A 25,928-nucleotide genomic window follows, 5' to 3' on the forward strand; every position below is an offset into this window, starting at 1 on the left:
GATGAGGCATTGACATTAATAAATGCAATAACACTGCTGTGATGTACCTGGAGATAAACAGCCACTTAACTGGAAATGAGGCATCCCTGGTAATCTTAAGAGTCTGGTTTGCTGAAATAGGTTAGCATCCAAATATTCCATGTTTAACCCTCAGCCTGCATTCTTGTTTTTGAAAAAAAAAAAAAAAAAAACACCTAGAAAAGCTTCTGTCATCACTTGTCTCTCCAAGTCACATATGCCAACAGTTCTTCCAATACACACACATGCACACATACCTGCATGCATACACATCCACACAGGATTTACCAGAGCTGAAAACAATTACTCAACCTCTGGTTGCCAACATCCGTGTCTTTCAAATTTCTGTGATTTTTAGCTAACATGACATACACACAAGCATGAATACACACATGCAAAGTTAAGCTGCTTGCTCATATACACACACAGAGCTATTTGGCTAGAGGCCCTATGGTTCAAGTTGATGTTTGGGGTGAGCCACGATGTTGCTTAGCTTCAGAGGCGGCCTAATGCAGGATCAGGTGTCTCTGTCCATATCAGATGCCTTCACAGCTTTAGATGGCATGTGCCCTCTCTGGACACTGGACTTCACCACCCCCCTCCCTACAAATATTTACCTGACATGTCTCCGTGGGTGGCAGCCCATCTAAAGAAACAGTTATACACACATACACATTGATGGATTTTTTTTTACACACTGGATTTGTGTTATGAAAACCAATATGAATGCTGTTTGGACTGAACCTGTTTTTCATATAATGTTCAGTATTGTTTACCTTGATTATTTTCATGTCAAAAACTGTACAAAAAAGTATTTAAAATCAACATTATAAAGTTTACAAATCCTCCACTGACAACCAGTGTTACCAGTGTACTGATAAAATACTCAGAAAGGTATTCCCTTTTACAAACACACATTGACACACACACACCTGCACTTAAACGTGAGTCCATTCCTGCGTCAGGCCTCATTGGTGTCGACACTTTGATGTTGTCGGATGCTTGTTTACTGATCCAAATTAGCAGGTAGGTGAGCTTCAGAGGAGCAGAGAGCGTGGCAGCCTTCGTGGGTGGTGGTGGGTTCTTCTTCTAACACCGCACCCCAACTCATCTTCTTCCATCCACTCCCCTCCCTGCCTCTACATCCACCACCCACCCCCCAGTGCAGGAATGCTTTCAGCTGGACTTACCTGGTAGAAGGGCCTGGGTCAAGTTTTTAGAGGCTGGAGTGAGTGGACCTCAGATGATTTTCTGAAAAATGTCACAATGCTCAAAATAGCTGATGTTTAGGAGACACATGGAGAGAAAGTTATATTTATTGTTTCTTATGTATACTATCTATTTTTTACCCTAAACCATTATGTGACTGGAGTAGCCATATTTGCCTGCAGTCGTCAGCCTTAATCTTATCTAACTTCCCAACTTACACTATACTAACATTATGAGTAAGATGATATATGATGCTTTGTGTAGTAGCTCTATGGTACCTAATGTAATATAGAGGCTCTTTCAGGAATAATTTAGAAATTTAGATATATTCACATTCTTGAATTAGCTATTTTTACATCTCGTCGGACTTTTGATTCCATACATTTATACCAAACTATCAGTGGAAGTTCGAATGTTAAATAAGGATGTATCCAGGGGAGGCATTGTAGAACACAAATATTACAGTGGTAAAAAAGTCACAACAAATGTATTATTCTTTATTATTATTATTTTATTATTATTACATTTGAGTGTCTACATTATCAGTTGCCAAAAAACAATTAAACTTCCAATTTTAGGTATTCTGGTTGAGTGGTTGTGCCGAGCAGAGACAGGAATTGGGAATTGGCTTCATACTGGGACAGAGAGCTGCATGACCAAATAAGAAGAGTAAACAGGAGAGAGTCCACTGGGATCCTTGTTGCTGCTACTTTCAATGGTGAGAACGCCACACTCCACCTCTTCCCAGTTACTGACCCAAACACTGCCATGTACAGCTAGTTGCATTGTGTGTGTGTGTGAGGGTGTGTGAATGAAGAATGCAGTGGTGTATTATAGTTATAATAAAAGTGAAAGTAAGAGTTAGTAAAAGTTGTGTGTGTATCTACATGTCTGCTGAAAATCTTTATAATGAAATTATGTGTGAGTGTACGTGCGCAGCTGTGTCGTGTGGAAATGCAGATGATGACTGATAGTCAAGTCACCATAACCAAAACAAGAAAACAAACCTTGTAGTCCTTCCTCAACCAGTGAGAAATGAGATCAGTCACTCTATACTACAACACTGTGTGAACACACAATCATGTAACAGTGTGTGACATAAACAAATATCGCAGCACCCCCTTTAGGCCACTTGGTGTAATATTGGAAAAGTTAAATTTGAGTGCATCATTCCTTTAATTTTGTCAGAGTGTAATCAGCAGCATGCAGGAAAATGCTGCATGTAATTGATGGCCATATTTTCTGATTTCACAGTGTTCGACAGTTATAGACCAAGATGAGGTGTCTGCATCTGTATGGGTGTGTGCGTGTGTCTCTGTGGGTGTAGGAGAGTTTGCTTTGAAGGCAGGTCATTACTGTGGATAGGGATTATCTACATCCCCCCACATCCTTAACCTACCCATCCTCCCCCAGTGACTTGTGACAGCCGTCAGTGTCAGTCACTTAGAACAGTGTGTGTGTGTATGTAGGATTGTTTGCATTAGGTTGGGCTTGGTAAACAGGACTCAGGTTACCTCTGAAGGCTTTTCCATATCATTCATTCCAGTTTAAATTGGAAAAATATCCCATGGGGCATATATTACTTGGTAGCACCAGATCACTTTAGTTTTCAAGTACAACAAGAGATCGGATCACATGTTGGCATGTGATGAAACTCTTAATACATCCATGGATGAAAGTCAATATGCTGTCTGGATCTTTTAATGTGTTTGATATGCACTTTAATCATCACTCACATTTGGGAATACAAGACTCCAGCTTGTATTTGCCCCTTTATACCCGCATCGAATCAAAAACACACAAAAAATGTCTTCAGCCACACTTGTGTATTCAGGACCCTTTCAGTATTTGCTATCCATGCTTAATACTAAAACCACAGTAGCTGCAGCTGAGGAGTATTAAATAGTGATTTGAAGGTTCAGACATGCTACGTGCTGACAAATAGTGATGGTAAATCCTGGGAGGTGACACGGGGACTCGAAACTGAGTTTTATAGAACAGAAAGATCTGACAATGACAAATCTTGTATTATCTAATCTATCTAGACAAATAGAAAAGTAGATTTTATCCACCTTTATTTTTTTCATCATCACTGTGCACTCCCTCAGCCATGTTATTTTGTTTTTGCATACAGCATTGCCTGAAAGACACTATGAAATTTTACTCTTTCCCACCAAACTGAACCAAAATCAAATTCAGTTTTTCAATCTGCATCAAAGACAATGAAAATAATTGTGCTTGTATTTTCTTGCTCAGTGAAAACACAGCGTGCACAAACCTGCTGTACGCCATCAGGAAGTTTGGAACTGCCAGAACATGAGTCAAAATCATGACACATGCCCTGTGACTGATATATGATTACACATTATATCACATCACTATATTGTCAGATAGTGATCTTGTTGAGGTGGAGCTGACTTTATCTTCTTAAATAAGAAAAGCTGCAAATCATATTGTGTTGTTACAAAAGAGTAAAACAAGCTGCTGATCACTTTTAGAACATGTGGGATGTTTAGTATATGATGCTTTTGTGATCTAGATGGCATCAAACACAAGTTGACTCCAGAGGAGAGGACTCTCTCTTAGTGAGTTAGGCACGGCACTGGCAATAACCCATTTGTGTTATCCATTGTGTTTACTTTTTCCAGTACTAAGCACTAGTAAAATGCTAACTATGTCCCTGGCAAACAAAATTAAAAACCTTTTTTCATATCACCCTAATTTTCAGTTTTTGTTATAATAATATGAAGGAATTTTCCAAATGTCTGCGACAACCCCTCCCACCCCCTGCATGAGACTTTGGGTGACTTGAGCAGCTCCTTCAGTAACAGACTGCTGCATCCACGGTGCAAGAAGGAGCATTACTGCAGGTCATTTATTCCAACAGCCATCAGACCGTACAACACCAGTTTGACTCAACAATAAACCTGCACTCTGGACTCCACTTCTGGTCACTTCTTTCTTTCATACATACTATCTACCTCAGTGATTATTACCAACTTCTGTATACAAACTGTGCATTTATGTTTGTTACAGAGTTATTTGCCTCTTTTTGCACTTTATTTTTATCCGTCTGTGCCTTTTTTATATTATATTATATTTTTATTTTATCTTTTCTATTTTTCACTCTAGTTTGTTCTCATTTCTGCTGTAACAAGTGAATTTTCCACAAGTGGGATAAATAAAGTCTATCTTATCTTATCTTATCTTACTAGTTTAAAACACTCAAAACATCTATTTATGTAAATGGCTGATTCTTCTTTATTGTATCTGTTTCACAGGTTATATCCCTGCCTTGTTTGCTGCCATGCATGGTCTCTTTTGTCATACCTTTAATACATATTTAACTTATACAGTAACACATTTGCCATTTGAATTTTTGACTTCTGAGAGTCAAATTGAAAGTCACTTTAAATGTTGAACTTTATGTGAGACCTCAGTTGACAAGCTGACTTGTCTCTCTCTTCAGCAACAGGTCAGTGTCTCCATAAGTGCCACTCTAGTTGTTTTTGAGAAGGAGCTCTGTTAGTCATGATACAGTGTGTTATGTGGAAATTTGACACAGATTAAACACCAAGACCAACCAACCATCAAGCCAAGGGTGTGGTACACAAAGACACAAAGACAAAGATGTTAATTATATTTGAATTTAATTCACCTGAGTTTCATGTTTTTTTTAGTGTGGGAGGAAACCGGAGTGCCCGGAGAAAACCCACGCAAGCACTAGGAGAACATGTTAACTCCACACAGAGGGAAGAATGGAGACATCGAGAAGATGGCAGCATCTTCTCTCTGTGGTGCCACAGTGCTAATCACAGAGCCACCGTGCTGCCCAAGAAGGGTATGTGCTGTATGTTTGTGTGTGCATGTGTGGGTGCAGTTACAAACCTTAACCTTAACCTTAACCTTAACCTTCTCTCTGAGGCTCCAGAACCTCCTTTGTTTCTTCATTTCTGGGACGAGCTTGTAATGGACGTCTTGTACCATCATGCATCTGATCTCCTGTCCACCTTCCCAGGATACTAAGAGAAAGTAAATGTCTTAATTATGAAGAAAAACCTCATTGCTGTCATAAAATTAATCCTATATTTACTGTATATTAATCCAAATATTTCCTGGTTATTTCTCAGTGTGTTTTAAGTTGTAAGCAGGTATTTACACAGACTGATCGGCTGGGTGTGAAATAACATTTTAAATTGTGAAATATTAACTAATCATGTTGAAAATTAACACAATTTCTAGAGAGAGGAAGGATTTTGTTGATTTGAAGGTAAAATATAAAGAAATGAAAGAAGTTATTTGGTCTAGATACATCTAAAGCTAAACAACATGTTTGTCATAAGGTTTGCTTTGGTCAAATTAGAAAATCTTACCTGGCTTCTTCTTCTCAACCCAGCTCTCCAAGTCACCTGAAAAAGACATAGAAGAACATGAGATGGCTGGATAATAGATTAATGCAAACTGAGGCAAATTAAAGTGTCGAGAAGTGTCTCAGTCCAGGCTCTTAGTGACTGTTCTGTGTGGAAGCAGTTAGTTCTAGAATGAATGCATCATAGCAGATGAATGGAAGGCTCATTATAATAAAATAGAACCTTTCCACACACACACACACACACACACACACAGCCTCTGAAATCCCCTTCGCTACGTAATGTGCCATCTCTCGACATGAATATTCACTATTGCAGAAAGAGTTGTGGGGTTTGTGTCCATGTGAGTGTGATGTATAAGATCAGCAAGCTGGGAAGACATAAATCCAACTAGAGCAGTATAATTACTGGATAGTAAACCCCAAATGTATTATTATTATACAGTATTATTTAAGTTTACATTGTGTGTACATGCAACATCTAATTTTTGCCCCATGTCCCCTTTCACCACTTAATTCATCAGTGCTCATGGCCTAAGTGCTGTTTTGTGGTACAACTGTACAATGATCATCTAATGTTCCTATTTCTTTTTCTTTACTCTTGTGTGTCTGGCTTTCCCCCTTACTTTCACTCTACTTCCCTGTCTCTATATCTATCTCCCACCTTCCCACCCACCACCTCTCTTTCGCTCCCCTTGTCAGTTGATTTATCCCCTGCTCTGTTTTCCCTGGACCACATGGCCCGGCAGTTTGCCCTAGCCCCACTCATCCAGAACCGATGTCATTCAGATCCAGTTAAATAAATGGCCCTATAAATTTCCTCCAATAATAAGCGCGGGTGCTGTGGAATGTGCGGCTGCTCGTTGGGGACGGGACAGGGTTTTGGGGGGAGGGGGTGAGAAATCCACATGACCTGGAGACCCAGGCAGCTAGGGCCAGTGTGAGAAAGCATGGATGCTGTGTGGATGGAGAGGAATCTGGGTTGAAAAAGTGTGTGTGTATGAAGGGTGAGTGGGCTAAGTGTACTCACAGTGAGGGAAGCAGGGGAGTGGGTGGGGGATTCCAGGCCCCTGTCTGTCTTCCTACCTGAAACGACACCACAGGGACACTTTAAATCAGCCCACCCAAAGACAGAGACACCAATCAGGCCTCTGTCAGGTCTGGCTAAGTCAAGTCAAGTGCGTTTGTGTGTACATGTGTGTGTACCTGCATGTGTGCCTAAAAATGTATGTCGGAGACCCTGCTAACTCATCTATAAGCCTGAATTTATAATTATCACCACCATCATCACATGGACCAGCCTTGGGAGTCTAAATCAGACTCTTCTGGCTCATCATGTAAACAATAAATTAAATTGAGAAATTTGGAAAACATGAACAAACAAACAAATTATAAATGAAAATGAGTGTTCATCTATTTGTGTACATGCACAGATAAGTCACAACTATACATGGTGGGATTTGAGCTGATAAGATAACCAGCTGAAAACCCCTAAAATTGATGTGATTCACGCTGCTAGATCATTAAGATGATGCACACATGCATGATTTTTGTTGCTCTGTTGAACTATAAAAGTACAGTTGTAGATTAATGTTACAGAATGGAGTTTCTCCTATGACATGAATACAGACACCAGCTCGCAGAGAGCACATTAAGCAGACAATAGCCAAAAGTTTAGTTTTGTCTTTTACTGACATGACAAAATGGCAATTTTGGGTGATGATGGGATTTTTTGTGACAGTCAGTGTTGACTAAAAATGCCTGCCATCTAATTGTTTTCTAGATTGACAGAGACAAGACATTCAATAAACGATTTGTCACTGTCAAAGCATAGTGAGCCTATGTATTCTACCAGTCTGGGACCATATCCAAAATATGACCAGCCATTGGAACCCGAACCCTATATATTCCATTGGAATCTATAATTGCATTATCTACTAACTTATCGTCACTTCAAGTTTGACCTTATCATCCAATCCACAAACCACTTTAGTGGGGGTGAATTCTGCTGTCTTTTGTTGTTCTTTTTCACTCAGTCACAGTCTATGTGTTTACCTTCAGCTGATTTATTGGCCGGTAGCTGGCTGGCAACACATGAGAAAAATGTCTGACCCTCGCACCGTCCCACTGCTACGAGTCTCTGTGGGAAACAGGGAAACTCAATATTATTTCTGCCACCAATTGAGGGATGCATTCAACACAAGGGAGGGTGGGAGGTTGGTTGTAATGTTCATTTCACATCACAGCTCAATAGCATCAATGACAGAGAAAGTAAGGAAAACTGGGCACCAAAGTGTACTTTCGCACCACCTCCAGTGTTATCTATGAATAGTTATCTACCCACCATGCGCCATGGTACAAACAACATCACCTGGCACTGTAAAATAATAACACCTGGCCTGGCTTTGGACTGAAGGAACTTTATTTTAAAGAGAAGTGAACTACCATGTCCATAAACCTATGGGTTCTGGGGGGGTTTGTTGGTGGGTGAAGAGGGGTGACCATCTATCACCCCTGTCTCCACACTGCCCAACTCCATCCTGTTCCCTCCACCTTGTCCAGTTATGGAGCTGAGTGACTGGCCCACTGTGTGATGCCAGTGACCCAAAACCCGTTTACTGCCTTAAATCGCTGCCCCTGTCCTTCAACCCCCCCCCCGCCTTCATCTCTCTCCAAAGCCACACTGCCACCCTCCTGCCCGTCACCTCCAGAGGATGACAAATCATCTGCTGCTCCTTAAATGGGGCTGAGACCCCATTTGGTCCCTGGTCTCCTCACTATAGCCTGCCCTGTCTGCTTAGAGAGGGGATTCCTCACCCAGGAATGAGGCAGTAGACCTGGTCAGCTCTATACCTCCCCTCCACCTCCTCTACCCACAAGAGCTCTAGCTTATATCTATATGTTTATCAAAGCTACATGGAGAAAATAAACTTTGTTTGAGCATAATGTTGATGGATTGGCTGGAAATATGAACATCAGCCATAGAGGAAAGAAAAGGGCATTTATCACCAGGAGAATGGATACTGTTTCATGTGTGTACCTGTGTGTGTATGTTACATCCCTGTTGCATGAAATAATCCATCTGAGTTTGCGTATGTGCGTCTGTGTAGCTTATGTTTGCATACCTGCTGCATGAATTGGTCTGTGTGTGTGTGTGTGTGTGTGTGTGCTTACTACATAACTGTCTGGCTCCCATGTGAGGCAGTAAATCTATCATTCCTGCTGCGTTTACCTACCACTTCACAGAGCTGTATGTCCAGTGTAAACAACGTTTATCACTGCATGCAAATGAGCCTGTAAGCCGCAGCCTCCACAAAGACTCCATTCACTCCCAGCATGCTGTTCTACCAGTGCGTTGAATTCGATACCACAGATTACACGCTTATTCCCCGGCATTGTGTGCTGCTTTGCTGTCACTCACACTTGACAATAGTTCCATCCAAATGTCTTTTTACAAATAGTCTGCATTTGCTGGAGCTATTATTGGAGTTATGACCATACTAGTCCACATAAATGTCATGTTTCAACCTTGACAGGCCTGCTGTGAACACAACAGACAAGATTTATCTCTTCTCCACCCTCTTCTCCTCCCTCTTTCACCTTCTATTTCCTCTTCTTGGAACTCCTCTCTGCCTGACTCCTCCTTGTTTTTTTCTCTTTTCCCCTCCCTGCATCCACTCAAGGAGGTGGTGGCATGTGTTGATTGTAGTAATTTTGCTCGTTCAGTGCACTACACACATCTGCCCTTGAGAAACAGCAGCAAAGGTTAGACTAATGTGTCTGTCATGTGAATGAGACCAATGTCATCCTTTTATTAAAAGCCCTATCTGATCCAGTCAATATTATTCATCTGTGATGTGATGAAAACCTGGTGTTCAGTGATTTGGAGTTCACATTAACATGTTGGGTATGATTGTTGCCACTAAACATGTTTTCAGTGTCCTAAGTTGTCTATCAGCCTTCAGACACTCACACTGGCTGAAGCCTGAACCTCAGCAGCACGTGTTGCTGTAAATTACGACTTAGGGCCCCACTGGGAGGTAGAAAAGATTTATAGGACACTAATAAGCACTATCTTCTCAGCGGATCACACTACAAGACACTGTCTGTGTGTGTGTGAGAGAGAGAGAGAGGGAGACATGAACAAAGACAAGTGTATGCTCACAGACACAGTGTGTATCAGAGCATGGCGTAAGATAATGTGATATATATGAAACATGGGGACACTGGGATGTGGAGCATTGAAATACACAAAGAAAATTGGAATGGATAATTGTGAGTATAAATAATGACTGGGCAAAAGTAATAACATGAATACATCAGCAACATACTACATGAAGGTATATGAAGGTATATAACAGTAACAGAGAATAAGGAAGTAAAGAAAAAATTATGAAAATTGCTACTCTGTTATTAAAATTTATGCAATGTGTGTGATTGAGTAAATATATAAAAATGGTAAATATATACATCTACTGTTTAAACTTAGTGCATTTAAGTTAGATGACAGTATGCAAATAATGACTGGCAGATGAGATATTTGTATATTGATAAAGTTTGAACTTAATTTGGGTGTACTAGCCTCCAAAACAAGTTTCCATCCATATTTAAACCATAGATGCAGCAGTCATTATTGCAAAATGTTCTATTTTTATATGTGATTTGAATGTGCCTGATGTACCAGTGAGTAACTTGTGAAAAGTGTTTTTCTTTAGTTTATCAGTGCATGCCCTCTTCAGTGATCCACAGAGTTGTATAGGACAGGTTGATTAGTGCCTTATTTATATCCATTCATTGGTTACAAAAAGGACTTTGAGAGAGAGAGTATGAGGTAATACATGAAAGTAGAAAGTAGGCAGACATGTACACACTTACCACACACACACACAGCTTTTTGCCAGTGACTTGCTAAGCCTTCTCCTCCCAAAAGGTCTTTTGACAGATCCGACATCTCTGCTCTGAGGCAGACACTTATTTCTCAGAGGAACAGCCCTGATAAAGATGTTTCAGCTACGGTGCTTTCATATTCAGCCTGGCTGTGTGTGCCTGTGTGTGTGTGTGTGTGTCTGTGTGTGTGTGTGTGTGTGTGTGTGTGTGTGTGTGTGTCTGTGTGAACATTGTCTGATGTTAAGACATGTTCCCTCTCAGCACTGCTTTTGGTTGGAAATCGCTGCCTCCTTTTAAGAGCTCACTTTGACAGAGCAACAATACCATCAAATCTGGCTGAAGAAACTCTCACACAAAAAGAGAGAAAGAGAGCTAATATGCTGACGTTGTGAGTGTGTGTTATGTGTCTGCATGTGCAAAGGCACACATAATTGTCTGTTTGCCCTTATTTGTTGTGTGGGTGTCCCTGTCTATCTTTGTGTGTGTTCACCTGTGACCAGGGCTATTCATTAGGCAGAGATGAGCTCATGAGGGTGGGTCTGACAGAGGGATTGGTGAGTGTATGGGCTTGCGGCCTGTTTCAAATCCAAGGTTAATCCTGGCCTTTCACACTGAAGAGTCTAGTTAACAGAGAGCGTGGTGGGTGGGTAGGGAATGAGGTGGCAGAAGGATAAAGTACCATTGAATAGTACATGTTTGAAAACATACTGAATGTTTGACAGTATTAACTTTTTGTTTGTGTTTGAAAATTAGCATTTTCCTTAATATTTGTAAAACCAGCCTCAAGCCTATAAAGTTTAAGCCTATAAAGCTATCTATGAGTTGTGAAATATGAAGAAGTGCAAGCATTTATTCTCGATGTGAATTCTTATTTGAAAGTTTCCTTTTAGTGGTATTCTAAATGCTTCTCAGCATCTCATTGATAATCTATAGGTTTATGTAATGACCATCATTTTAAGTTTCAAAAATTGTAAAAATACTCCATAGTAACACTTGACTCCTTTCCTTAAACCTGCATTAACTGTTTTTTGTTTTGTTTTGTTTTTTGCCATTTGGCAGCAGCAATAACATATATTAAAGTTGATATGGTGAAGTCAGTAGGTTGAATAGCATCAGAAATCCTCTCCCTACACACCTTTCTGACGTCAACAGTAGGGAGGCTGACTCAGAGTGACTGGCCAGCTGTATGGAGATGAGAAAGTAGGCTGGGGTTTGAGCTTTTCTTTCCAGCTCTCTTTTTTCATTTGTTACCAAACTATTTGTGGCAGCACATTGTACAAACCACTTCTATTGAGTATAACCCAGCTCTTACACATCCAGCAGCCATGGAGCAACATTAGCATTTATTTGGAGTTGTGTCTCTGTTCATCTGTTACAGATTTAAGTCCAATATTCACACTGCCTTTAGCTCTGTTTTGATCTCTACCAACTTAGGAGGGAAACAACAGACTCTTTAATTTCAAGATGTGTTTCTCCACCAGCTAGTTTCACACTAGGTGGACAGCACATAGTGGGTATGTCAGAGGTTTCTTGCTGAAATTGGAAATTAGGTTGATGAGAGTGGTGAGGCTAAACCAAAACAGTAGAATTGTGGAGTTGGAAAACGAAACAGTGTCAAAAAACACTACAGCTTCTGTTGAGCTGATATGAACCACAAAATAGATTTTAAAAAAAAAGGATTTTCATGTTTGATGTCCATCTATTGCCTCAGAAGTGCTTCAGCAGGCAGATGTCTAACTGTCTATGCAGAAGATTAACAGGGATTTTACCTCTGGAACCTTGGACAAGTCCTCCTATATTGCAGCTTTATTGACCTAAAAGAGGGTAAGGAGGTGTGAAAAAAGCAAGACGGATGGAGGATGGTCGGTATGCATGTGTGTGTAACCGTAACTTTACACTATTTTATGCACACAGTTCCAGTTCCCCCATTGCTTCCAGTTACACACAGACCACTCATATATATACACACATGTCGTGCCACTATCCCCAAACCCTCAACCACACACTCCCTCTCAGGATTCATATGTGCTTCTTGGCAGCAGCTGCAGGCCTTTATACTGTGGGGTTAGTGGTGTGTATGTGCTTCAGTTCATGATTCACTGTGTGTGTGTGTGTTCATTCCCACTGGCACAGCTGACAGGGCATTAAAGCACTTTAAGCAGCATGTAGCCACTGGCATGTAGCCTGCAGGGGATTTAGATGGCAGAGAAAGTCACTATGTTTTTCTCTTGGTTGCCCCACACACACTTGCTTTCTTTAATGTGGGTGTCACTCCCTTTACTGTTCTCAGACATGTGCGCACACACACTTAGAGACTTTAAAAAAGGTGAAAATCCATTGCGAATGATGAAATCCATCCTTTGAGGTTTACTTTCCTGCTTCCCAGAGTCTCTCTTTCTCTCTCTCTCGCCTGATTGATTGTTTCGCCCTGTTTTCGTCAACAGAGAATTCCACAGGAAACGACCGTAATTAAGAAATATTGATGCTGGATACATCTATTTGCTTTTCCAAAATGATCATTAGCAAAATTCGGCTGCAGTCGTTCATCACTGTACAGAGGCATTTGGCATCAGACACACATGCTCACTGCGGGCCTATCCCAGCATTTCTCTTGGCGATGACTTCATTAGAGCTCAGCTTGCTATCCTGTAAACATGTGTCTCACTGGGAGATATGATATAATGGCTGGACTAACTGTTCATCTGTCTTCCATACGCACGGTAAAGCATAAGATCCCTAAGCGATACAAGGATGTGGACAAAATACTGGAATTGCCACGACATAGACTTTCATTTTGACTGCTGATAAGTCTGTGTTAGCTTTAAAATCGGCATGATGATATGTTTTCAGAGAAATGTGAGGCAGTTAGTGAAGCTCCTAAGAGTCTCAACATTCAGCAAAGCATCAGTCACATAAACTGAGTGACGTCTGGGCAATAGTGACATCATCATGATGAGGAACACTAGCTGAGGTTTCCCATTCAAGAAGTATTAAAGTCCTTCAAGATAATTGCTGAACGCAATTTTACCCCAAACTGAAATTTGGATTATCCTCAGTTTTTGAGTGAGGAAATATAAACAATACTATTGCAGCTATTGTGTATAATTCTCCATTTTTCAGAAGAGGATGAAACTGTTTTTGGACATAACTGTAGATCAGTGTCTATGCTTGAAGCTTCTGGGTAGATGTCTCCCATGGCAGCGTATTCAAGCTGGCAACAATATGAGACACTTTTATACTCAGTGTATGTATGAGCTGCACAGTTTCTGTGGTCTACTATCAAAGTCGATCATAGCTTGTAGCCTACTAACATTGATACAAGAATTTCCCCTCTTTTTTCAATAAGCCCACATAGTGTTAGTTATGTGTCTTTTGTGATTTAAGATGTTTGACCTTTACAAAATTCAATGTTCTGAGCTGGATTAGACAAACCTTATTTGGAGGAGAAACCAAAACTGTAAAATTATTACCCAGCTGTCTGTGGTAAACATCCATCATAGTTCACAGATCAACTTTTTAGTTAAACTTTTACCTAAAGTTCATACAGTACAATTTCAAAGTCTGATGACATATAATATAGTAGTTTTTACCACCAAATAAAGTGGTTAAGATCAAATGTCTAATCTACTCAGCATTTTTACAACCTGTCTGACTGCTTGTTTTTTTTTTTTGCCCCAGCAGACTTTGTTGTGATGATGTTGCCATGTTCCCAGATCTCAGCAGTTTTTTTGGTGAGTACAATTTCATTATTGCAAATACGAATGATGGCAAGAACTTTAAGAATAATAAAAAGCCTCATCAGTTGGGAGGAGCACAAACCCTGCAGCTCTGGAAAATATAATAAGGTCTTGTGTATTTTTCATGCATCCAGACAGGTTTATATTTAGAGGAAACCAAAGGAAGCCTTCAACCTGTAATATCTCTTGCCAAACGTTCAAACATTGTGATGATCTGTAGGGATCTGGCAGCCATCCACTGGGAGTCACCAGGTCTAGTGATTGCTCTGCAGCGATGAACAGTCATGTACCACAGAGAGCTGACAGCCTGCAGGGATTCATCCCAGCCAAAAACTGCAGCAGGTGATTCTTCTCTCCTGTCAAGTTGTTCTAATCTTCATGATCACCTGACCAAAACTGAAAACTGTTGTTAAAATCACAGAGGAGTTCTGCAACCTTGCAATATCTTGCACACTTTTGGAAGACTTCATCATGCTTAGTTACAAAACTATTGTACAATACACAAAAGGCAATGGAAGAGCAGAAAATCTTTGATTACAGGACTGTGCATCATATCCACGCATAACAACGCTATCAAAACAAACCTAAGCAGTCCTAGAACCAGATTAACGAACATAACCAGCCTGACAAACTTGCTGCTGTCTGAATGTAACAGATGAAAAATGTACCTGCTGCAGCTGACATCTTAACTTCAGGTATGACAATAGTCAGAAGTGTTGGCACATCAAAAACTCTTTTGACTCATCTGTACAAGTTATTTGTATTGATTGATTCCCACCTCTCACCTGCCTCATGTACCAGCTGGCTGAGAGCACTGATTTACAGTCTGCAGGGGTAGTGTGTGAGAAGGGAGGGATTGGACTTTAATAGCCTGGTCAGTGAAGGTTCCAGAGTGTGTGTTCTCAGAGTTTGATTTATTCAGAGTCCAGCTCTTGCACTGACTCACTGCCTGTCTCTCTCTCATAGACGCACACCACCACCACCACACTCATTATCTCTTAGTTCTGAACTTTGACCTAACAACACAGCAGGACCTCCCCATAAATTACAGATCATTTGAAGTGAAGTGAGCCTGTCTTGTGTGTGTGTGTGTGTGTGTGTGTGTGTGTGTGTCTGTCTGTCTGTCTGTCTGTGCACACATTTGTGGCCAATCTCTCTGTGCATGCAAAATGGTAGTGGAGTGATTTATGACGGGCCGCAGGATAATTTCTAAAGAAACTGTTTTCTTATACTCATTGAATCCACAAGATGCTTTTACAATCAAAACTGAGCTCATAAATCAGTCTCCACACTAACAAGTATTACAGAAACATGTTTTAGAGTCTGATGTGTAAAAGAGTGAAGGAGGAATAGGGGAAAGAGGGAATCATTACTGTAAACACAAAGAAAGTCTGTTGAGGTTAAGTTTAATTAAAATGATACAGACATGAAACAGCGCAATCTGCCCTCATGAAGTGTGCAAAGACCCTGTAGCCCAACTAGCCTGAATGCGTCTGTTTTCCAGCTGACCCTGACCTCTGATCTCCCAGGAGAGGGGGAGACAGAGTTCCACATGAACAAAGTAAACCATTTAGAAGTTAACAGATTTCACTATGGATGAATGCAAGTTGTAGGCAGTAGTAGACAAGCAGACAAGACAAGATTACTGCAGTGGCACTGCGTTTGTAATCCTCTGTACAACACTAAAAGGATTTCACTTTTTAATCACTTTTGCCATGAAGTCTGTCCAGGAGTTCCAATAAAGCTAGTTACATACAATCTATGAAGCATAAACTTTTAAATGAAATTCAGCCCAGGTTTAACAGACGGATGTTATGAGTTGTAACCGTAAACTTCAATTTTAGAAAATAAAAAAAACCTTCTCACCATTTTTACTCAATTTAATTTCCTTTAAATCCTTGTTTACTTGATTGTCTATCAAGTTTCTATAACAGTAGATTTCATATAGAAATATACCTTGAAGCAACAGTGATGCCTTGACACAGTGAATTAGCTCTGGCTGGAAGCTGTGTTGACATGCGACAGGGAACGTGTTGATCACTTAGTTTCCTATTTTACAGCATGTTCTCTTTGTGTTGCTGAATCACCTCCCTATTAAGCAACAAAGAAAAAGAGAAAAAAGAGACAGAGCACGGGCACTTGTTAAAACTCGCAGCAACCAGTAAAAGGAAAGAGGCAATTGAGGAGCTGGTTTTCAAGAGAAAACCCACAAATACTTTGCCACGAAACTCAACACCAGCATCAAAAAGCACAATATTTAAATATAATAATAATACATTAAAATGTTTTATTGCAGAAACATAGTGCTTTGTGTTGCCAAGTAGGATAAATCTGCTCTATTTTCACTAATTAAATTCTTAAATACTGTATTGTTACCATTGAGATACACTGTGTTTAAGGATCTTTAAAAAAATGTAATTTAACATACATGGACCTCAATTTTGTGTCAAGATAGAAATAAAATAAAAGAAAAGATATTGATTCTTGTTGATTTAATGTCCAACTTCCAACATTACACTATACTGTAGGTGAAGAGTTACATATTTTAATTAAATACAGAAAGTCCTGTCTGGGTGGATTGCAGCGTAAAATGTTATTTATTTTTTTATGCTATGTTTAAACCCAAAATATCATTTTTTTTAACAGTAAAAACATTAAGCTTCAACTGGCAATCATTAAAATGTGGTAACTTCATTTTGATAGAGTCCTGTACAATATATTCAAGTTGTTCCAAGCTCATTTCCTCTTTTAAATAATTCTGCATGGATAGCCTCTTGAGGATGCACATTTGAGATTCACTGGTCCACGGGGTCTCATCTAAGTTTCCAGAGGTTAACCTGATGTCCTGTGTGACCCCAAAGGATTCAGGGGAAGACTGTTGGAAGGGATTCTGTGTGTGTTTTAAACCCTACTTCCCCTTCTAACATCTCAGGAGGTCCGGCTTGGCCTGGCAGCCCCTCAAAGACGCCCTTCTTTTGCCCCGCGCCTCTGGGGAGGGCAGCCCCAACATTTATGCAAAGTCAACAAGCCCTAATTGTAGGATCGGCTTACAAGCTAAATTCTTCTTGAGCCCATTAACAACTGCAGTTAATTATAAGTCAAGCAGATGGGTGTTTGAGTGTGAGTGACAGCGAGAAGAGGCAATATAGAAACACAGCGGAAAGAAAATAAAAAAGCCTGGAAACATTTCAAGTTACATCACACATACAATACACACACACAGGCACATTAGCCTTTTTAGGCAGACCTCCCAGACTACACTAAATCTCTTCTTCATTGGTCTTTGTGGCAGGGATTTGCTCTAATGAAGGAGAGGATCAGAGCAGTGACTCACACAATGTCAAAGTCACAATCAGGCCAATTTTCCTCCAGCCTCAATGTGTCAGTTTGACAGTGGGATCTATCTGCCCCCTAATTACACTCTTGGACAGCTGAGTGCACATTAAGCTAAAAATTAGACAATGATAAGAGGAAGTGAGCCACCGGACTGTGGCAAAAACAGGTTAAATGGGCAAAAGCTTGCAGGTTCGTATGGTACAGTCCCTGGTACAAGCTATGCACAAAGTACCACTGTAGGTATTATGTATCTATGGTATATACTGCATGTACAGATATAGAAACTGCTAAAAAGACAGTTGTTGGCAACATGTCCATAGAAACACAACCCACACATTTTACATTGACAAGCAGGTGTAGAAGTGGATAGTTTAACATTCGCTTTAAATGATCACACTCAAGCCCTAAAGACAGATTCAGATTATTTTAAACACAGGATGTTTGCTCACTACTTTTCTTACAACTTTTTCCACTACAGAACAAGTCCCACTATAATCAATGCCTGCAGCCTCACTTTCCCATTGATAAACCAATTGTGATTCGACCAGTGTATCCATGATTGTTCGACTGTGATATCTCTAAGAGTGAGACCTCCTCAGTCCTCCAAATGGCATATTGAACATTTACTTAAGATTGACTTCACAGCAGTGTGGAAATGAAGAGGAGGAAGAGGACAGAAGTGACAGTGGGGAGAACAGAGGCACCATCAGGCCTCGTGGCTCTACGCTCACCTGCTTTATTGAATTCTATGTTGTCTTTATGAAGGCGAGGCTAAGACAGGGCCAACAGGTGCCAGTCTCAAGTGGGACAAGCATTAGGATGTTCCCTTTGACCCCAAAGGGAGATTGGACAGCTGCAGTGTCTGGGTGTGGGGGGAAGGGTGAGGAATGGATGGATTGACAGAGTTCACCAGGTTACAGACAGGCTGTTTCCAGGTCAAGGCCAAAGACAAGTAAAATATAGATACAGACAAATAGATAGACAGACACTGTGGTTACCTCACTAACAAGACTTAAGAACTGGTGTCTAGTACACAGAGTGTTGTGTCCATACCACTTGCAGGAGATATGCCACAGATACACAGTCAGTGTTGCAAAATAAAATGTGATGATGGCATGGCAAAAGGTTTGGGTAGGTGTGCTTAGTTAAGGGACAGATCATGGTTACCTCTGTTCTATTATCTCATTATCTGTCTGAGGACAGTGTTTCAGTTCATGGGTCAGTACTCAGAACTTTAACTTTAATCTACTTAAGTTTATACAAAATACTGAATACAGTGTCTGAAGACTTGTGAAAGGTCACTTTCCTCCATAGTCTTTTTTCCCAATAGATTTTAGAAAGATGTTTTTACATTGTCACTGTGAAAACTCATGCCAACAAATGAAATTAAAACTGTACACCACCACAATGAGGGCACCATAAATGAACTGATAGATGCAATTTTGCACTGCAGTGACTGTAACCTTTGACCTGAATTGATTTTACAAAGAAGCTGTGAAATTAAAGGGTAGATGCACAGAATAATAGAAACTGGACAGTAACAGGTACATATCAAGAATTTTGGAACTGTTTGAAACAACACCATGTTAGGAGGGCTAACCTTGTCAAAAAGGTCTTTCCATAGCTGTTGACTTTGATTTCTTCAGAAAGCTAAGTAAACTATATTGTAGAAAAAAAAATAAGTGCACTAACAAGAGTTTGGTTGTCTTAACCTCCACTTTGTGCCTTGACTTGGTCAGCTTGGCAAAGAGAGAGAAGAAAAAGGGGGGCACAGAAAGTTTATGGATATGTTTATTAAGGATCCCGAAGCAACAGCAGAGCAAATTGCTGGCACCATGCTCTGTCCTCCTCTCCCCCACTCTCTTTCTCTTTCACTCATTCGTGCTGTCACCCCTCTCTCTCTCCCTGTCTCTCTCTTCCTAACTTACCCTGCTACATTCTCCTCACCCCTATGTCTCCCTCCTTTCCAGCTGCAGACAAGGAAAACCCCTAACCAGTTGGCCAGCGAGCCCGTCAGCCAGTCGGTCGGCCAGTCTGCTCTGCAGAGGGCCCTGCCAATCATCATCTGCTTCTTCTCATGCTGTTCTGCAGGAGTCTTTCCATTACACAAGTACCACAATGTACCTGCTGGGGTTAAACCAATTCATTTGCTTGAAGGCCCATACCATTTCCAATAGTTCTCACAGAAATATGTCATACTGATTGTAGGAAGGCAGGGATGTAACATTTCCTGTAGTAACTATTTGACTGTACTGAAATACATCTGGATCAACTCCTGAATTTGAATGCTCTAACAATAATGTTATCAAGGTGAGCAGTGTTTGAACCAAACCATGCAGTGCACAATTATTAACCAATCTGTAACAGAACCATATTAATGTAATTATTTGTCAAGTCAAGTCAGTTTTATTTATTTATACACCAAATATTAACAGAGGTTATCTCAGGGGACTTTTCATATAGAGCAGGTTTAGACTGTACTCTTTATAATATTATTTACAGATACTCAAAAAGCCCATGATCAAGCACTTGGCAAAGTTGGCAAGTGTGTTAGTCAGCCACATCTAAACTAACAGTAAGTCATTCCAGTTCAAAAAGCATTCATAGTCAGCTGCAGCAGTTATGTGTTTCCACCTGTGTACACATTCACTGTATAGAGTACATCCCTGTGTTTCCATTTTCCTGTGTATTTATATATGTTTTTTTAACCTTTCTTCAGCAAAGGGAGGTTTGCTGAGTAGACATGCTGCTGTTTACAATGTCCTGTTTAATAAGTTTAGATACACTCAATAGCACATAATAATATTGCTGAGGGGGAATAGAATATCAAGAATTCTCTGCCTGACTTTTTCCAAAGACCTTCGTGTCACTAATTCATAAGTCTGCTGCTGTCACTGCTGTGTCAACAAGGTAATGTGTGATAACATCTTGGTTTTGCCAAGAGGCTGGAGGGGTGTTCCACATATTGGCATTCCCACTGTCATGCTGCCAATCTCAACAGAAACACCAAGGGAAATTTATAAAATGAAAAGGGAGAAACTGGACAGAGAAAATCTTGTTGGACTATACTGTATAAAACTGAGTTAAGGCTGTCTAACAAGTTGAAAAAAATTACACTTAAACAGTAAAAATATGTAAACATGAAAAGATTGATCACCAGGGTTGGGTTCTGATAGCTGTTGGCAATTTACACTGTAGAGCTCCAATGCTACAATTTTTTTTAAAATCAAACTTTTTATTTCTCCTTGTTATTTTATTCATTAGCAAAGACCAGTGCTGAAAACGTGTAGGTAAGCTTTAGCGGGATTCTCATTTACAGGTGGTGCTAAGTGTTATTTTTGCTAGAGAACATGACCAACATTACGTCAGTGGATCGTATCAATTGTAGCTAATTAATGGTATTTCTGTAACAGATACTCATATCTCATATCATCATATCAACATTCTGAGTTAATTAACTTCATTGTTCTGAATCAGGATCTCCATTGTTATATCAGTGTACCAAAACAATCAATATCAATTAACAATCAAGATTTATACCTTCATATGCTCAGCTCATTTTCAGGTTGTAGCTATATTGTGATAAACTAACCAGGCAATCTTAAATAAAATTAACTCTAAAAACTGCCTCTTGCGTAACAACAGATGATCACAAATCTAGACAGAATATTGTATATCTGTAGCTATTTGCAAGTAATGAAAGCCACTCAATTAGATTCAATAAGGTGTGATTTTATAAAAAACAAATGTATATACTTGAAAATATATGTCATTGTTTACTGGGTGCAGCAACAGCACAGAAGGAGCTAATAGCACTAATAAGCTCTGCTCAATTGATGTGCTTCAGTAATACATTCCAACAAGCTACCAACATAGTGGCTCTGGAACTAGTACACCTCAGTGATATTTATGTTTATTTCAACAGTACTTTACCTGCTGTGAAGAGTCAAAGGACCCATGATGGAATCTTACAGTGGAGTACATTTTATGAATTCAAAGAAAAAATAGCTGTCCAAGGAGCTTACAGTTTTTCCTGGTTAAAATTAGAAACCATTAGCCATGTCCAGGTGTTCTTTGCTCCATTATTATGTGCTCGTAATATCTTTGAAAGTTAACTTGCATTAAGTGTGAGCTTTTAAAAAAATGGAGTCTGGATACATCAGGACTAATAATAGCCACAACTGTGCAGGCTAAATTTAATTTTAAATTTTCAAACACCTACCTGATTTTAATCAAACGAACAAAGACACAATTGGGAGGTATAATAAAAGAACAAAATAACAGCATTTTTGCAAACAAACAGACACTGAGCAAAACTAAAATAAATGTTCTTTTGATTTATTATTGAACAGATTATACACAAATCAACCGATTTTTACTTTGGACCTATGAAATAAACATGAAGCTTTAGTTGGTGTTATTCTCTTAACACCATTAGTAGCCCATTGCCCAGTAGCAAATAATATTACAACCTCCACAGCTGTCTAACTGCTCCATTTACTGTCACATCAGATAAGCTGACCAATCATTTATCAGATTCCAGTGGGGAAGTCTGTGGTCTAGTAAATTTTACCAGATACCCCAGTGACTCCCCACTCCAGGCTCTATTGGAGGGCTCCCCTCTCTTTGCTCCTCATCTCCTCTGAGATGCATTTAAACAGTTGGAACATCCTCAATGAAACTTTGATTTCTGGGTCACAGAGAGGGGGAAAAAGAGTGAGGACAAGAGGATGCATTATTCACTAAATGGAAAGCACCTATCGTCAGATAAATGGACACATGAACATTCCAGTGTTTGTATGTGAAGTAATTTCCATTAATGCAGACACCAGGCTCTGTGAAATCACAATTAAGAATGTTTTAGCCTCCTATATTCAATATGGCTTTCTGGTTGAAGCAGCAATGGTGGATATAACTGCCTCATGTGCTAGGACAAACTGAGAGCAATGTTCAGACAGACTGAGGGAGATGGTCTTTCCCGCACATCAAAGAGCTGAGGCCACAGTGGAGAGACTTGGCACATCAGTACACAGGTAAAACAATTCTTATATTGTCAGCATTTCCCACACTCTACTTATCTACTTACTGTATATTTGCACTGACTAGTCCTTGTGTGTGTTTTGGTGTGACAGTTGGGAGCATGATACGACTGTTTGATTAGCATTTAAAAGGTGCTCATTGTAGTCACTCAGTACATATACAATACTGGTGAGTGTAAACCAGAAAATTTACTGTGTAAATGTTGATTATGCATAGGCCAGCTAAAACCAAGGAGGAAAAACTCCAGGAAAGAGGAGTCATACCTGAGTGCTCTCACACAAACACACATCAGATATGGTACAGGAACATTGGAGATCTCCACCACTTGGGAAAATTACAGCACAGCCACAGCGTAAAGCAGAGTGTATTTTAGAAAAGCATATTCAACAGCCTCTGAAACCATGAGCAAAGTAGTTTATGACACATGAGCTGGGTGGAAAAGATGTCCTCAGGGAAGTATCCATTGAGTGAAGTATGTCATATAGAACACCACAGAATAGTCTTACTGCTCGATGCATCTACATGCTTTGTGACAGATGTGTGAGGTAGCACTCGAGGAGATGAATGGCAACACGTGTAACCTCACTCTCGGTGACAGAATAGTAACTGATCCCCTGTGCAAACCAGTGGAAGCTGATGACTACAGAAGTCGACGTCAAAAGGGGAAAAAAATCATCCAGATTTGGTTGCTCAAAATTTGACCAGACACCCTTCCCTTCATTCTCAGGAAAACACTCTTTATATGCCTTATTCATTGCTGTACACAAATCAGCAGCAGATCCTACACTATTAATGTGTTTGTCTAAGCCTTTTGGCACCAAGTGCACTTGTCATGCTCAAGTGCTTCAGTACTCATTTTGTATTCTGTTTAAATTCCATTATAAGAGTCTTTTACTGCTAAATTTATTAAGTATTTTTGCAATGATTTTTCCACAGGCATCAGCAGTGTTATCTCATCCATTTTATCTGGTGGTTAGCCTTTATACACACAAATTCCTCCCACTCACTCTTACCAATAGTGAAAATCTAACATTCTCCTTTTACCTCCCTTGTTTGAAACTTTAACTTTCACTGGTCTGCATCCTAAACACATAATGCACAATTCATGATCCAACATATATCATGGTATTGACAAATAGTGCTGGCAAAACATTCTTTTCTACTGAGACTTTTCCAAGTTTAGTGTGTACCAGGTCTGTCTGTCTCTTGTCTACTTTGCTTTTATATGTTGTCAGAGTAATTCTGAGTGATCAAGATTGAAGCATTAGGGTCTTAGTTTGCTTTCAGGCCGACATAAGCTCTACGTGCAAAAAAAAAAAAAACCTACATCAGCGTTTGCCGTATCACAAAACAATGTCATCCAGCAAGCTCCTGCATTGCCACCTGTTGAATTTAAAAATTACATTGAAAAATACAGAAGAGACTGCTTGGGAGTTTGGAGCTTCTAAGGTTTGTTAATGTTCCACAGTCAGGCAGTACACTGATTGATGCTGATCAGCCTACAGATACTATTCCTAACTGCAGCTTGGTTGGTAGTTTGATTATTTGTAGTGTTAGTGTTACTAATTGGTTTGCATATTAACTTAAATACTGTCATTGTCTCTGTTTATTTCTTATCCCTCATACATTCCTCGTACATAATGCATACATTCATATCTGTTCTGTAATAAATTGGTAGATCTATTGTAAAAAATAAAACACAATGTTCACAATAAGTAAAGTAATACATGCCATTATTTCATAAAATTATAGCTATATATATATGTGTGTGTGTGTGTGTGTGTAAGTACTGTAAAATGTGTGAAAATTGCATTTAAATGAACTTAATTACAGAAAAATATTTCATCCTGTGAAAAAGTCAGATTACATTGTACTGTGCAGTCACAACTGACAAAGAGATCCACAGCTTTGTAAATGGAACAGAGTGAAATGTTAAGATCTTAATACATTCGTCAATCTTTCCATTTGTCTCTCTGTCTCCTAAGCCCGAGGTGTGCTGTGGCATGCATGGTGTGAGAAATCAGTCCCTGGCGATCTGCCAAACCAGTCGTCAAACAAAGAATTGATGCGCTGCCCTCTAGGCTTTTCCTGCCCATCTTTACACTGACTAGTATGAAAGCTTCGCAGCCAGGAAAGATTAAATGTCTTCTTTAAAACCTTCCTCTGTCTCTGCCAACTACCACAAAAACACCAGGCAAAGAGTTGGGAGAGATGGGAGTGAACTGGGAGGTGGAGTTCATGATAATAAAAAGCTTTGTAAAAAACGCAGATATGGTGCTAAGCATCATTCCCTGTTGGAACACAAACTCCTCTGCCTCTAAATGACAATTTAGATGGAGAATGTTATTTTATAGCGGTGACAAATTGCAGGTATCTCTTGTGGCTTTGGATGAGCGTTTCAGGGCAGCTCGCCAACTTGCTGAGCAGGAGCCAGGGCTTTGACTGACTGCTGCACCTGACAGTGCACAATCCCTGAGATCAGCTGCCGTCACCAGCAGACACAGCAGTCTACCAATGAAGATGAGTTAATGCTCAGAATGTCCCACCCACTTGGCACTCTCATCCAATGATGATAACTCTAGAAAGTAGGTCTAACCATCCATTTTTCTTCCTTCTTATAAGCCTCTTTAATGAGATGATGAATGATGTGGTATCTCCCAGCAGGATGGCCACACACACAAACTTACTACCTTGGATTTCTAAAGTCACATGCAGTTGTGTAGATCATTTTTCTCTGATACCGTACTGCTGTTTATCTACAGTTTTCTTACTCTCTGCATCCGTCTCTGTCTCAAGTGTTGTTTAATGTTCCAGGGAGTTCCCTTTGTGGATTTTATTTGAGCTGTATTTTGCAGGCTCTGCAGCTGGTAAAACTTTAACTTGATCACTGAGACAAATTTCTGATATTCTGACATCTTATTTATAAGACATTAAAACCTTATTTTGGATTTTACATTTATTTAAAAGTCTGTGCAGCACATGTGAGGGAAAGAAGTCAAGATCATTATATTAGGATCAGGATGAGATAAGAGGAGAGTTTCCAACTTTGAAACTAAAGAAGAATGAGACAAAAGGGCATGTTGGATTAGTTATACCTAAAAGAAACCATTGGGACCCTCTCTCCCTGGCAGTGGTTTATTTATTTCTAAGTTAAATTAAACACTGAGACCTTTAGACACTGTTTCAATTGCAGACCCCTGTTTCCTGTCAATGACACTACAATTGTACTTTATTTTTACCTTACTGCAGTTGGTGGTAGTGCACTTCAGACACACTGAAAAACTGTAGACGTCACAGAACACGCACTGAGTCCTTGTCGAGAATCACACAAA

The 25,928-nt window shown here is 39.9% G+C and overlaps 2 long non-coding RNA genes across 2 annotated transcripts; one reads left to right on the plus strand and one right to left on the minus strand.

Annotated features, from left to right (window-relative positions):
* Window positions 1-4,860: 4,860 nt before the first annotated feature.
* On the minus strand, window positions 4,861-5,837 carry LOC127143212 (uncharacterized). Its single transcript, XR_007814470.1, has 2 exons — window positions 5,601-5,837; window positions 4,861-5,249 (listed from the first exon to the last, which is right to left on the minus strand). It is a non-coding gene; the product is annotated as an uncharacterized LOC127143212 (long non-coding RNA).
* On the plus strand, window positions 4,872-21,202 carry LOC127143213 (uncharacterized). The gene is made up of 4 exons (XR_007814471.1): window positions 4,872-5,068; window positions 14,165-14,214; window positions 14,441-14,562; window positions 19,527-21,202. It is a non-coding gene; the product is annotated as an uncharacterized LOC127143213 (long non-coding RNA).
* Window positions 21,203-25,928: the final 4,726 nt, after the last annotated feature.

This window comes from Lates calcarifer, linkage group LG13 (genome assembly GCF_001640805.2).
Source record: "Lates calcarifer isolate ASB-BC8 linkage group LG13, TLL_Latcal_v3, whole genome shotgun sequence".
Classification (NCBI taxonomy): domain Eukaryota; kingdom Metazoa; phylum Chordata; class Actinopteri; family Centropomidae; genus Lates; species Lates calcarifer.